Consider the following 14,543-nt stretch of genomic DNA (forward strand, 5'->3'; position numbering starts at 1 on the left):
AATTCATCCTGACCAAACTGGTTTCATAAAAGGTAGGCACTCATCAACAAATACACGTAGATTACTTAATTTGATAGACTACTCATACAGTAAAAACCTTGAAACTACAATATTTTCTTTAGATGCAGAAAAAGCGTTTGACAGAGTTAACTGGAAATTTCTATTTGCAACTTTACACAAATTTGGTTTTGGATCTTCTTTCATCAGCTGGTTAAAAATATTATATAATTCCCCAACAGCTTGTGTCAGAACAAATGACCAGACATCCTCCAGCTTCTGTCTCCTGAGGGGCACCAGGCAGGGATGCCCACTCTCCCCTTCACTGTTTGCAATTTTTATTGAACCACTAGCAGCAGCAATTAGACAGAATTCAGTAATTAAGGGCATAAAATGCAAGAACGTGGAACATAAAATCAGCCTTTATGCGGATGATGTGCTACTCTTTCTCCAAAATTCACAAACCAATATCTCTGGGGTGATTGAATTGATAAACTCTTTTGCAAGAATATCAGATTACTCAATTAACTGGTCAAAATCTACAGTCCTTCCGATTAATTGCTCCTTCCATAATTCCTCTTCTACTCCACTGCAATCGGGAAATATAAAATATTTAGGTATTAATGTTTCTCCCAAGCTTGCAGATCTAACTAAATTAAACTATATCCCACTTTTAAAGAAAGTAGAAGGCGATCTGGCTAGGTGGAAATGTCTACCCATATCACTCATGGGAAGGGTTGCCGCTATAAAAATGATGGTCTTACCAAAAATAAATTATTTATTCTCAATGATCCCAACTAAACCGCCACAAGATTGGTTCAGATCTCTAGATTCATATATGTCCAAATTCCTTTGGAAAAATAAGCCCCCACGTATAAGCTTAAAAACACTACAAAAGACCAAGGATAAAGGAGGATTAGAACTACCTAACTTTCAGCACTACTTCTTAGCCAACAGGCTCCAATTTATCTCAGGATGGCTAAAACATACCCTCTTAGATGAACCTTGGCTAGATGTAGAACAAGCACTTTGCAATAATCTAGAGATTTCAGATCTACCATTTATCAGCTCAAACATTCAACGACATGAATGCTTCAAAAGCGTCAACATTAGCTCCTCTCTGACAGCATGGTGGGAGTTTCTGAAGTTGACAGAGTCTTCATTAATCCCATGCAAACGTACACCTATCTGGAACAACCCTGACATATTACAAAACAATAATATGATAAACTTTTCAGATTGGAGTGGTAAAGGAATCAAATATTTAGAACATATACTAGAAGGAACAGAATTTATTTCATTTGACAGACTAGTTACACAATATGGGATCAACAAGAAAAGATTTTTAGAATATCAACAAATTAAATCCATAGTAAAAAAGAAATTTAAACCGGGTCAAGTTGAACTACAAACACCACCAAGTGTGGTTCAATTTCTTACTCTTAAAACCCCCAAATTACTATCCAAAATATACAGAATGCTTTCTAAAATAGATGAATCAATATCACTTCCTATTGCAAAATGGGAAGCGGATTTATCAGTTAACTTAGACCAAAACTTCTGGTCTCAGATTTGCTTAAAAACCTTTCATCTAATTAGAAATCCCAGTCTTCAATTAATTCAATACAAAATACTACATAGAGTGCACTATACAGGTCATCGGATGTTCAAGATGGGCTTTACGTCTACCAACAACTGCTCACACTGCCAAACCAATTCACTGGACAATTATATCCACGCTCTTTGGTTCTGTCCACCAGTTCAGAAGTTTTGGCGTGAGATATGTGAAGACTTATCGAAGTGTCTGAAATGTAACATTCCAACTTCTCCTTTAGTGTGTTTGTTGGGCAGCTTAGATAATGTCACTTCAGAAAAGAATATAGCCCACATGGTTTTCACTGCCCTATGCATAGCCAAGAAAACAGTCCTCATGAACTGGAAAAATAAAAATAATCTTAATTCTAACCAGTATAGAAATTATCTATTAGATTACATTAGTCTTGATACAGCCTCTGCCACCACATCAGATCAATTGCTCTGGGCTCCTTTGATCAGCTCCATCACCTAGTGGGGGTGGGGGGTCATAGTTTGGTCCCACCTTTACTGTTGTGATTGGTGTGGGGGTAGGGACAGGCTTAGGGCGTCGGGGGGTTCCCCAGGAGCATCTTCCTTGGGGGGCTCAACCCGGGGTAGCGGTCATGGCCAATTAAGGGCTCTGTTGGCTCTTAGGTGACGGTTTCCTCGTGGCTGCGTGCAGCGGGGCTAGGGGAGGGTCTGTGCTGACGGACGTGGGTTACTGACCTGGTAGCCTGGCTGCCCCTGGGTGGGTCCGGGACGGGCGTGAGGTTCTGGGGGCGCTCCGTCTCTGGGCTGGGGCCCTGGCCGGGCCTCGGGGGCTCGGGTCCTGGTTGGTGTGTTGCTGGGGTTGTGGGCGGGTGGGTATATGGGGGCCCAGTCCTGGCGCAGGGCGCCGCCAGTGCATCGAGCCACCTGGGGGACTCTTCAACTGGTGGGGGAGGTTGTCACATCTTGCAGGAGCTTTCCTCTCCTCAGGAATTCTCTCTGCAGGAGGGGGAGATATAGGAGAGGTGGAGGAAGATCTCAGCCTGGGCGTCTATTGTCTTGTGTAGTCTGGAAGATGAGTGGATGATGGGGTGGGTGCAGTTTTCTCTGTAGTGGGGTCGGGTGGGCTGTCCCGGGCTCTGTGGGGCCGGGCGGCGCTGCTGCACTGGGCCCTGATCCGGATGGGCCTGGGCCCCCTTTCCCTGGCGGGTTGCAGAGCATGGGGGTGCCTACTGGGGTCAGCGGGGGAGCTGGCCCCAGGGAGGGGTCACTTGCCCCTCCCTTTCTTCCCTCCCCATCTCCAGCTGCCTCCCTCTTCCCGCTCCACCACAATCACCCACACATGCAGGGCCTTGGGGTAGGGGTGTGTCACCAGGGTGCAGAGGAGGCATCCCCCCCCTCTGTCCCCTTCTGGCTGCCTCTGCCTCAATTTTATCTCACAACTTAGACATTCACATTACTCACACTCCCATAACACATACATATAGGATCTTGGGGGTGGGCTCACAACACGGACTCCAAATTACCATCAGGGTGTACACCTCACCCCTGGCGTCGTTGCCCACCTCTCAATTTTAAATACACGTAGACATTGAGGGCTATCAGGAGGGGCTATGCGCTTACCTGCTGCTCTCTGGCAGGTAGCTCCATGCCCTCCTGGGTTTTAATTGCACCTTAGAACACATATACATCAACACTACATATGAGCGGGTAGAGGGAGGTTTGGAGTCTTCTCACACCCCCGGTCTCTGCGGCCTGCTGGAGCGGGGGGGCTAGGAGGAGGAGTTGGCCGTCCGACTGGGGTCTGGGGTGTGGGGCCTCCCTGCTGCTGCGGAGTCGGGGCAGTCTGCTTCTCCCCACTGCAGGGAAAAGGGTAACACCACCTGGGTCTGGGTGCAGTTTCCCCCTCCAGGGGCAAGGGTACCTAGACCCGGTTCTTAGAGTACGCTTGGGGAGTGTGATTGTGTGTACAGCGTCTCTTTATGTCTGTCTCCACGTTGGTTGAGTGTGGAGTAATTGCCTATGAGAGCATGAGGGTGGGAATGGATGTTTGTATTTGAGTGTGCCTGTATGTCTGTGTCTATATGTCAGGTTGGGTATCAGACGCCACCTCTCTGGGGACATCTCAGGCCCTCCAAGGTTTGGAGGCCTATCTCCCCCCACCACTTCCCCTGCCGGTGGCGGACGCCCTCAGACATCGATGCGTTGGTGGTTCTTTGTGTCCGGGGGTGGGCGTCCGGGTACACACCGGCTCACTCCTTGGTGGCTGCTTATCGGGGCCTGGAACCTGGGGCTCGCTCGGGCCACTTCGGGGGTGGGGTGCCCTCGGCCTCTCGGCCTGGGGCTCGGTCACTCAGGCACAGCTGGCTGCCGGCGGAGCTCACGGGCACGTCACTGCAACCCCCCTGGCTTCTGCTCCGCGGCTGCTGAGTGATCCCTCATCTGGGACTCTCCTCAGCTCTTTCTGGGACAGTGGCGCGGCTGCCCCTCTGTTGGTCTTCCTTGGTCTCTTGTGTTCTGGGGGCCTCTGGATGTCTGGAGTTTTGATCTCCTCCATACCTGCTTCATGCCCTGGAGGATGGGACTGTGGCCCCCCACACCCTCTAGCAGATCATTACATTAAGGAACCTTTTAAATACAAGCGCGCTCATGCTCACAGGTGTACACACAGGTGATCACACACACAAACTACACCCTTTTTGGCTCCTACCTCAAAGCACACTGTGCGCTGTCGATCTTACGTGCTGCACAATAATGTTTAATATTAAGTATGTAGTGTTATATTCCCATATATCATTGTGATGTTGTTTATTCTATTACTCTCGTTTTCTTCTGCTTGTTTTCTTTTTTCTTTCTCAACAGGTGATCCAGGTGATCGATATATGTATTTTTTGTCTGCTTATTTTGTTGGTTTTTGTTTTTTGCCCTTTATCCCCGTCCCTCTTCTCCGCTGTTTTTTTTTTTTTTTGTTTGTTTGTTTTGTTTTTCCCCCCTCTTTCTTTCTCCCTTTTCTTTTCCCCTTTCCCGTATCTAGCAAGTAAAAAATAAAATAAAATAAAATAAACAATAAAAGGTAAATCAAATGGACCATTACGGCAAGGCTGGGATGGTCCATTTGGTAAAGTAAATCCGTTGGGCATCTTTCTTCGCCTTTAGACAATAATTCTGATGGCAAAAGAACCAAACGGGACAGGTTTTAAAAAAAAAAAAAAAAAAAAAAAAAGAAGGGACTCGTGGCTTCGCGATCTAACCTGGCGAGGGCAAACAGGGCGTGAGTGGGGATATGATACGTATCCAGGAGTGAACAAAGGTTAAGAGAGGAGTTTAGCTTACTTTGCAGAAGGATTCTGTGATACTTAGAGAGGGTAGGTAAAGATCTGGGTATCATGGAGCTGAGTAGCGAAAATCCAGTGAGTATTGGTCCCCTCCGAATGGTGGGGGCAGCCGAGGAGTAGAACGTGGAACTCAGCAGAAATTTACCTGTCCCGTGACAGTCTGTGCCTCTATCCTTGACTTAGCCTTTCCCAGATCTCAGTCCAATCGAGTATCTGTGGGACTTGCTGAACAAACAACTTTAATATTTGTTTTCTTATTACCATAATCCAAAAGCATCCTGGTTTGCAACAGTTTCAATAAACTTAACCTTCCTGTTTTAAAGTACTCTGATGCAATTGGTGTCCACCTGGTGCACAAAAACTGCATTAACTACAAAACTAATAAACTCAGCTTGCGGTAATAAACTGATAGCTGAACTCCCTCATGTTTTTCTGGTACAGAGCAGGATACATGGTTCCATCAATTACAGTAAGTCATCCAAGACCTAATGAGGCTAAGCAGGACCATGCCATATTGTGAAACGCTTTGTGAGTTTTACAGAAGATGTAACAGGATGTAAAACTTTACTTGGTCAAACAAATCAAGTGACAAAGGTCAGGCCTGGTTGTAACTAGTGAAACTCAACTTACTTTCCAAAAAAATGTATATTTGATTTAACAATTCAGTTGGTAAATCAATTGTTAAATTGTCAATTTCTTTTTCGCATAGGACCTGGTTAGCATTTTCCCCCTAGTAAATGGAACATTATTTAAAAATAGCAGGTTGTATCCCAGCCAACATTTATATGTGGGGCCCATATGGTTTGGAAATGGGCTGAAAAATGGGCCCCATATAGGATTGTCCGCGGGTTCCGTAATGGCCCCATATTAAATGCCCATATAGGTGTTATATTGGTAAAATCTGGGATCTAAATGGGCCCCAACTGGGCAAAGTACACAGAAACCCACCCGGGCCCCATCTTTCAAGTTTTTGTGGGTACCATGTGGGTACCACAAAGGCTAAAAAGTGGGTTTTAAGTGGGATTGTCCGCGGGTTCCATAATGGCCCCATTTTATAAGCCCAGCTTGGTGTTATATTGGTAAAATCTGGGAACTAAATGGGCCCCAACTGGGCAAAGTACACAGAAACCCACCCGGGCCCCATCTTTCAAGTTTTTGTGGGTACCATGTGGGTACCACAAAGGCTAAAAAGTGGGTTTTAAGTGGGATTGTCCGCGGGTTCCATAATGGCCCCATTTTATAAGCCCAGCTTGGTGTTATATTGGTAAAATCTGGGAACTAAATGGGCCCCAACTGGGCAAAGTACACAGAAACCCACCCGGGCCCCATCTTTCAAGTTTTTGTGGGTACCATGTGGTTACCACATAGGCTAAAAAGTGGGTTTTAAGTGGGATTGTCCGCGGGTTCCATAATGGCCCCATTTTATAAGCCCATCTCGGTGTTATATTGGTAAAATCTGGGACCTAAATGGGCCCCAACTGGGCAAAGTACACAGAAACCCACCTGGGCCCCATCTTTCAAGTTTTTGTGGGTACCATGTGGGTACCACAAAGGCTAAAAAGTGGGTTTTAAGTGGGATTGTCCGCGGGTTCCATAATGGCCCCATTTTATAAGCCCATCTCGGTGTTATATTGGTAAAATCTGGGACCTAAATGGGCCCCAACTGGGCAAAGTACACAGAAACCCACCTGGGCCCCATCTTTCAAGTTTTTGTGGGTACCATGTGGGTACCACAAAGGCTAAAAAGTGGGTTTTAAGTGGGATTGTCCGCGGGTTCCATAATGGCCCCATTTTATAAGCCCATCTCGGTGTTATATTGGTAAAATCTGGGACCTAAATGGGCCCCAACTGGGCAAAGTACACAGAAACCCACCTGGGCCCCATCTTTCAAGTTTTTGTGGGTACCATGTGGGTACCACAAAGGCTAAAAAGTGGGTTTTAAGTGGGATTGTCCACGGGTTCCATAATGGCCCCATTTTAAAAGCCCATCTCGGTGTTATATTGGTAAAATCTGGGAACTAAATGGGCCCCAACTAGGCAAAGTACACAGAAACCCACCCGGGCCCCACCTTTCAAGTTCTTAGTGGGTAAAACATGAGCTAAAAAGTTGGAATGGCGTTATCAGTGGGTTCTGTAGTTGCATCTTACTTCTAGTTTGAATTGGCTAATTTCTGGCACTGAGTGGGCCCCATGTAGTAAAACACTCACAAAATCAATTTTTCAGACAGCTAATACGGGTTCTGTGACACAAAGACACCAAATGTATTAAAGCTGACCACAAACAAAAACTAGTTTGTAAATAAAACCATTTCAAAAATCACGAGGGTACACAAAACAACATTTTTCACATTTATTTTATCCAACAACTGTGATTTTACGTAACTGTATTCCAAAGTGCGTAAACTTTTAAAAAACTAGAAATGTCAAACTACATCAAAATTCCTTAGATATTTGGAACTGTTGCAACAGTGAGAAAAAGTCAGATGGAAAACTCAAAAGCTTATCTTGAATCAGCAGGGTTTCTTTTTTTGTTTTTTTACAGAGCCGTAAGTCTATTTTGTACCCTTGCAGCCCTCGGTCCTCCTCTGTCTTTAGCTCCAGTGAACCACTTGGAGAGAGCCTTCTCTGCTTCTTGCAAGTTGACTTTTGATGTTAAATAATTCTTCAGTGCCTCTGCAAATGAAGAAGAAAAATGGGCAAGCCAAAGTAAAGTTAATCTTAGCTTACTTAATTTGGTGATGATGTGCAAAGAACAATGTTTATTTCACTTTATTGCCTCAAAATATATATACAAATTGCATGATAACCAATCTCAGTTACACTTTCAAACACTTTATTAAAAAAGTTTAGTTTTCTAAAGTTCAAATGTCTCAAGTGAAACTAACTTACCATACACAACATTAAAAAGACGTAAATCTCTGAACTTTTTTTTCCCATGTCGGCCAAGCATGTTGTACTCCACAGCCAGCTCAGGTCATATGAGGAATTTCATCATCCTTCTTGTGGCATCGTCTACACTTGTTCCCCCTGTATCTGCTACCATGGCAACCTGAGGGGAACACACAAAAAGGACAGATTAGATAATGGCATCTGGTTAGGATGCCTCCCTGGTGAGGTGTTTTGGGCATGTCCCACCAGGAAGAGACCCAGAACACCCAGGACATGCTGGAGGGACAATGTTTTTCGGCTGGCCTGGGACTGCCTTGGGCCAAGTGCCTGGAGAGAGCGAAGTCTGGGCCTCTCTACTTAGTACCGGATTGGGTTGAGGGGCAGCAGCCTAAGCTTAAGATAATGGACCGGAATGGAGGATAAATGGACGCTTTACATATTACTTAATGTTCACTGTGTGGTGATAAAAAAATATGGTAGTAAACACAAGCTAAACTAAAAAAATTAATTGCGGTTCCTTAACCCTTTATCCCCAATAATGTTACGCAGGATAACCGGAATTATATATTGTTTTAGCTGTAAAAGTGTCATAAAATCAGCTGTGACTGTGTGTGCTTTTGTCCCTTTTTTCAGTATTACTACTACTTTACACATCTGGTAGGTTTTTTTCCTCTACTGTATACTATATGAATGTAATCAAGGATTAATAACAGAAAAAAAAAAATTGAAATTTTGCCATTTTTACTGAAGGCAATCAAAATGTACATGAATAAAATATTTAAATTAGTCAATTCAAATTAATAACTCTAAAACACTGAACAAAATCAAGTATTTGACCCTGTGGTTTATTTTTGGACATCTCTTTTCTTCTAAAAGTCCAGGCGTGTTGGGCCCCTGGTAGAGCTCAGGTTTGACGAGACAGGTTTGGAAAAACCTGTCGCTGGCGACTTTTTGGGGGCTGAGGGTTAAAATAAATATGAATTGGCCAAAATTTGTATAAACTATCATAGCAGAACAAAAGTAAAAAAAAAACTTTATCTGTTATCAGAATCAAATATTTGATTAGAATAAAAAATTTAACTTTCTGGAAGATTTCTCGTTACATCTGTCACAAAAGTAACAACATCTCAGAAAAGAAACATGATAGCAACAGAAAAATATTATAGCAGTGTGATGTGATGGTCCCTGGCCAGATTTATACACATATTATAAGCCCTGTGACACAAAAACCACTGAACTCTGACACGCACAGACTGTTTTCCTTCTTGGTAATGAAGAAAAATGCTGGTCTGGTATGTAAAAGGGAATTTATTCTTCCAGGACCTGAAGCTCTGTAATGCAGCCCTCCAACAGCCAAACCTATCTGTTGTCTGATTGTCTTGATGCATGCTCAATCATCCAGGTAAGTAAATCTCCAAAAGTTGATTCTGTTCATCTGGACGTAGCACTTTCAGCATTTTCTCCCACTGAAAACGCTACGTCCAGATGAACAGAATCAACTTCTGGAGATGTTCTCTGATTGGATTGTTTAATTGGTGATTGACATGAAATTGACCAATCAGCTGAAAGGAAGAAAAATAGGGTCAAAATTTGGATGTGTAAGTATAAATCCACACACAGCCAGGAAAGCCGAGCGCAGAGTTGTTTGTAGCACCAATTCAGCCAGAGTGGAGCCAGATGGATTTTCCATCCATCCACACTGTAAAGTCTATAGACCAGCAAGTGATAAATTAACAGTGTTGTTAGTATTTTCTAAAACAGTTGTATGCAATAGGAATTGCTGTTTATAGTCCTCCTGTATATCTGCATGTTGCCTCCCAATTAAAACCTGTGATAATGGAGATTCAAATTCATGTCATACTTACACCAACAGTTATCAAGTATCCGGAACGACCTTTACTGATGTGCTTAAAGGAAAATTGTTATTTCCATGTATTTTCCTGTTCTGCCTTCAATTTTGAGGACTTCCCCCCACATTTCTAGTTGTGACAGTGCACTACAACAAAAAATCTGCTGTGATTTACATTTGTTGAATGAGCAATTTTGTAAAATAGTCTATTTTTGTATGCACAGTTTACAAATCTGTCCTGTACAGCATGGACTAATTGCATGCTAAAAAGTTGTTGCTTAAAAATAAAACAATACATTTTTAATTAATAACATCAGCAGAAAGCCTTGTTATTAATTAGATGTACAATTTCTATAGAATACGAAACAACTCAGTTCATTTTTGATCATATCAATACCAGCATATTACACAACTAGTGATGGATTTCCGGCTCTTTTTAGAGAACCGGCTCTTTCGGCTCGGCTCACTAAAAAGAGCCGGCTCTTTGGGCTCCCAACCGGCTCTTCAGGTTGTTTTGTTGCTTTAATTAATTTATTATAACCAACAATATAAAATTATGCACAAAAGGAATTACTAATGTAAAAAAAGAAACGTGGTTGTATTTTTAAATGTTTATATATAAATATATACGGTGGCTCCTTGAGACAAAACACGTACAAACCCTAAAACACATTTCTAGCGTTAACTGAACTTCCAAAACAGAGCTACCTAGATCACTTAAATTACACAATTGAAAGCATATGTGTATTGTTTGTGTATTTATACACAAGCACTCAAATATATTCAAATAATTCCAAAAACTGTTCATTTACCTGTTACTACCACACACCAAATCCGGTCGTTGGTACTTCCTGGCTTGTGTAGCCACTAGGTAACAAAAGCTCAACACTGTGCCTAGCATCCTGGAGCACTTCTGTTGTGTTTTGTAAGTGCTTCGGAGTTTGTACGTGCTATGGAGGTTTTACGTGTTTTGGAATTTTTTTTACATGTTTTGGGGTTTGTACGTGCTTTGTCTCTAGCGGGCACCGTAAATATACTTTTATTTATTCTCTCCACATAAAATGTAATAAATAAATCATATAATACAAAAAACAACTATTTACATTTCAACTTTTAACTATTTAAATTTTCAGCTTTTTCCTTTTAAACAAATTTAAAGTGAAACAACTGCAAACCACAACACAAATATAAATTAAAATATGAAAACAAAAAGAAGATGCACATTCTCTGTCATATGGGCCTGCATGAATAAACTTTCTGAATCCTTTATCATCCGCAATTGAAAATAGTTGTGGATGATTACTATACCTTTCTAACGTGACATTGTTGTCCCTGGCTGTCTTTCTCTCTCTCTCCCTCCCGCTCTGTTCCTGTGCTACTGCTAGTGTAACTACCGCCCCTCCCCCTCTTCCCAGCGCAAAGCACAAGGCTCGGGTGCGGAGTGAAGCGGAAAAAAGTGCGAGAGAGAGAGAGGGTGAGAGAAAGAAAAAAAAAAAACACGCTCGCGTTGTTCACTTCAAAGAGTCGGCTCTAAGAGCCGTTTCGTTTCGACCAACACATCACCAACAACTATGATGAAAAACGCTCATCTGCTTCCATCACGATCAGCTGATTAACATTGAGCTGCTGCAGTCAACACCATCAAACTAACTTAGTGTTTAATGTTATGTTATTTAATGCTTTTATTTTTAAATCTTTACCAGAGCTTAAAGACTGTAGATGTTCACACCTGGTGTTAGAAAACCGAGCTCACAGCAGTATTTTTTTTTTTATAACAGGAAATTTAAATTTTTATTGGTTACCGTGTTTATTACCACTTTTATCAGTAATGTACTTCCTATAAAATATAGATTTGATAAGTTACCGGTTTATTAAAATCAGCTAGTGAACACATCGATCACTTTATTGAACTACATGCCTTGCACTCTTGTGAGCTCTGGTTACTAGCAGCAGGTGTGAATATTTGTAGTCCAAAACGCAGATAAAGATTAGAATAACAAGGCAATGCAAAATCAGTTTAATGCAGTTTGCAGTAGCAGCTCAGATGGAAATCAGCCAATTGTGAGGAGAGCAGAGGACCAAAACTGTCAGAGTTGTGGGACAAGTGAAGAGAACACTGTTGGCATTATTGTTAGCATAAAAGATGGAAATTTAAATAAATGTTAAATTAAATTTTAAAATTGATCATTGCCTCCTGTGCATATATATATATATATATATATATATATATATATGTATAGTGAATACCAGTAAAAAAAAAATGAAGTAATGCACCCCTTTCAAGGATGCACCAAAGACCATCACTTTTCAAAAATAATAATAATAAGTAATACAAATAATATGAAAGTTACTTACATGTTAAAGATGGTGCTTGTGATCTTGAAGAATCTAAACGTGATAAGGAAATGAAAGAAAGTGCATGAGAAAAAAAAATACAAACATTTTCGTTTTTTCCCAGGATAATTCAATATAAAAGATTCTCTTACTAATACACAAAATGAACAGTGTAATTAAAAGTTTGAAAGGCACTGCATGTGGTTATATGGTAAACTGACTAATTCAAGCAGCAAACACTAGCAGTGCAAAAATGTATCTAACTAGCTGACAGACTTTAAAGTCACAGGAAGATATATCAAAATGGTGACTTATGCCAGAACAAATATCTTGACAGACATAATTCCTAAATTCCTTTAAGTAAAAAATTGGTGACATAGTAATAAGTGGTCCCTAGTGGTTTTCAAATTATTACATGGCTTGTTAATTTTTTATTAAATTATTAAGAAGCCAGATGACTTCAAAACATTTACAAATTACTATAAAGCACTATCCAAACTTCAAAACAAGTGGCAAAATCTCCAAATTAAAAGTACTCGCAAACTATAAAAATTTGATTATACTTAAAAATATCCAAAAACTAATTTAGTGGATTTTTTACCTGCTCAAGAATTCATTAAACATGCACTATTTAATTGAAAAGAACAAAATTTTTGTACTTTTAGAAAGAATTATTAAATATTTGGGGATACTAGCCATAAAGAGGGTCTCGTACATTTACGGGCATCTAATTTCCTGGATTTAATGGTTTAAAAGTTTAATAGGTCTTTGAACTTGATAATAAAATTGAGTCCATTATTAACAAAAAGAATTAAAAAAGAGCAAAAAAAAATGCTTAATATATAATAATTGTTTTAAACTTAAGCTTTGTAAGTGTAGCAGATTTCATTATGTCTGTAATTTTTTATTTAGCCCCACAGTAGTAAAAGCCATAAATGGGAGTTAGATTTATTACTAGTATTTTACACAGCATTCAGCTATAGTAACATGTTCTGCATTTTCCTACTTCACCATCTGATCTGAACAGCTGCACTCTCTTAATTAATTAATAACCTAACATTTCTCAGTAACCAATAACTAGATAGAACAGCACAGTATCTAAGAGATCAGACAGTGTTTGAGCTAAAGAAGCTGTGTGTTTCTTTTGGGGGCTTTTTGCACACTGATCCACCACGTTTTCCTATAGTACAATGCATATCTGGTAACATTACCGTAAACGTGACCAGTAGGTTCACGTTCAGATCAGAAAACTGTTTCAGCTGCAGGCATCTACTCCTGTAATTTAAACAATCACCTCATACACCTCATGTTTTACACCCCTATAAGGTGAGCTTGCTACACTGCACATGAATATTACGTGACATGGTATGACTAGCTCATGTTCAAACATTTAAGATACTGTTCAGCCATTTTGTTTACTGGGTAGTGCATAATGGCCAAGTTAGCTGAGCGGGAATCCACTAAAGCCAAAAAAATAATATATATATTTTTTAATTAATTACAAAGACCTTATAGGAAAGCCTAAGAAACAGTTGCAGAAGCACAGAAAAAAAACTGCCGTGTATGTTATAATATGTAAATTCAAAAACTGTATAGAGAGAATGGCAACGAAAACAGAATAAGATAAGATGAATTTTTTCGAGTAGAATATAGGCAGTAAGAGTTTTGTAATTAACTTTAAATTATGTTTGCCAAAGACAATGCAGTAAATTAACCCAGTTCTACCTGCTAGCTAAGGATGTTATGCTTCTCCCCCTTATACCGTTTAGGACAACTATAGAAAGTTACTAAAATAACCATTGATGAAAACGTAGAAAACTTTAAGTATTTACCTTTGTCATAGTTTTCGATTCTTTGGTATCCTTTTGTCCTCCACATTTTCAAACACCAGGCAGAGAAAACGCGCAACTGACGAAAGACCGCGAAGACTAGACGCTAGGCGGTGCAATCTGCTCCTCCCTCTTTTTAAACGAGCCAATAGGAGCTGCTCACATTAAAAACAACTTTATTTAAAAAGTCATTTTACACCTGATACAAAAATTTTCATTCAAGTCAAACAATGCACAAGTTTAAAAGAACAATTTTATTTATTTAAGCATAGGGATGGTTAATATGTTTAAAAAATTAATACATAATATTTATCAAATAATTGTCACCCAAATCAACATCATAATAAAAATATAATTAATAAAATATATAATAATGATAAGAAGAATAATAACAGTTTACCTAAAAGCTCTTCTAACATTAGACTGCTTTTGAAAAGTTTCAATAGTGTCAATACACCATAAGGACAAAGGAGTTTCACAGTTGAAGTGTGACTGCTTTAAAGACCCCATTCCCTCTCCTTTCCACTAGTTCAAAGAAAATATAAATTATTTCTGGTTATATAATTTGAGATCACAAGTTTGAAGAGTAAAATTTTAACAGATCGGTAATATACTTCAGGAGCTTTACTGGATCTGATTAACCAAAACTTCCAACTTCCATGTAGCTAACTGTCTTTTCTCTAATACAGTAGAGTGTCTCTGATCTACTAAAAATCCTCAATTGCATGTTTGCTCAAGTAAATAGTC

This window comes from Pelmatolapia mariae, unplaced genomic scaffold (genome assembly GCF_036321145.2).
Source record: "Pelmatolapia mariae isolate MD_Pm_ZW unplaced genomic scaffold, Pm_UMD_F_2 NODE_ptg000216l+_length_74052_cov_1, whole genome shotgun sequence".
Classification (NCBI taxonomy): domain Eukaryota; kingdom Metazoa; phylum Chordata; class Actinopteri; order Cichliformes; family Cichlidae; genus Pelmatolapia; species Pelmatolapia mariae.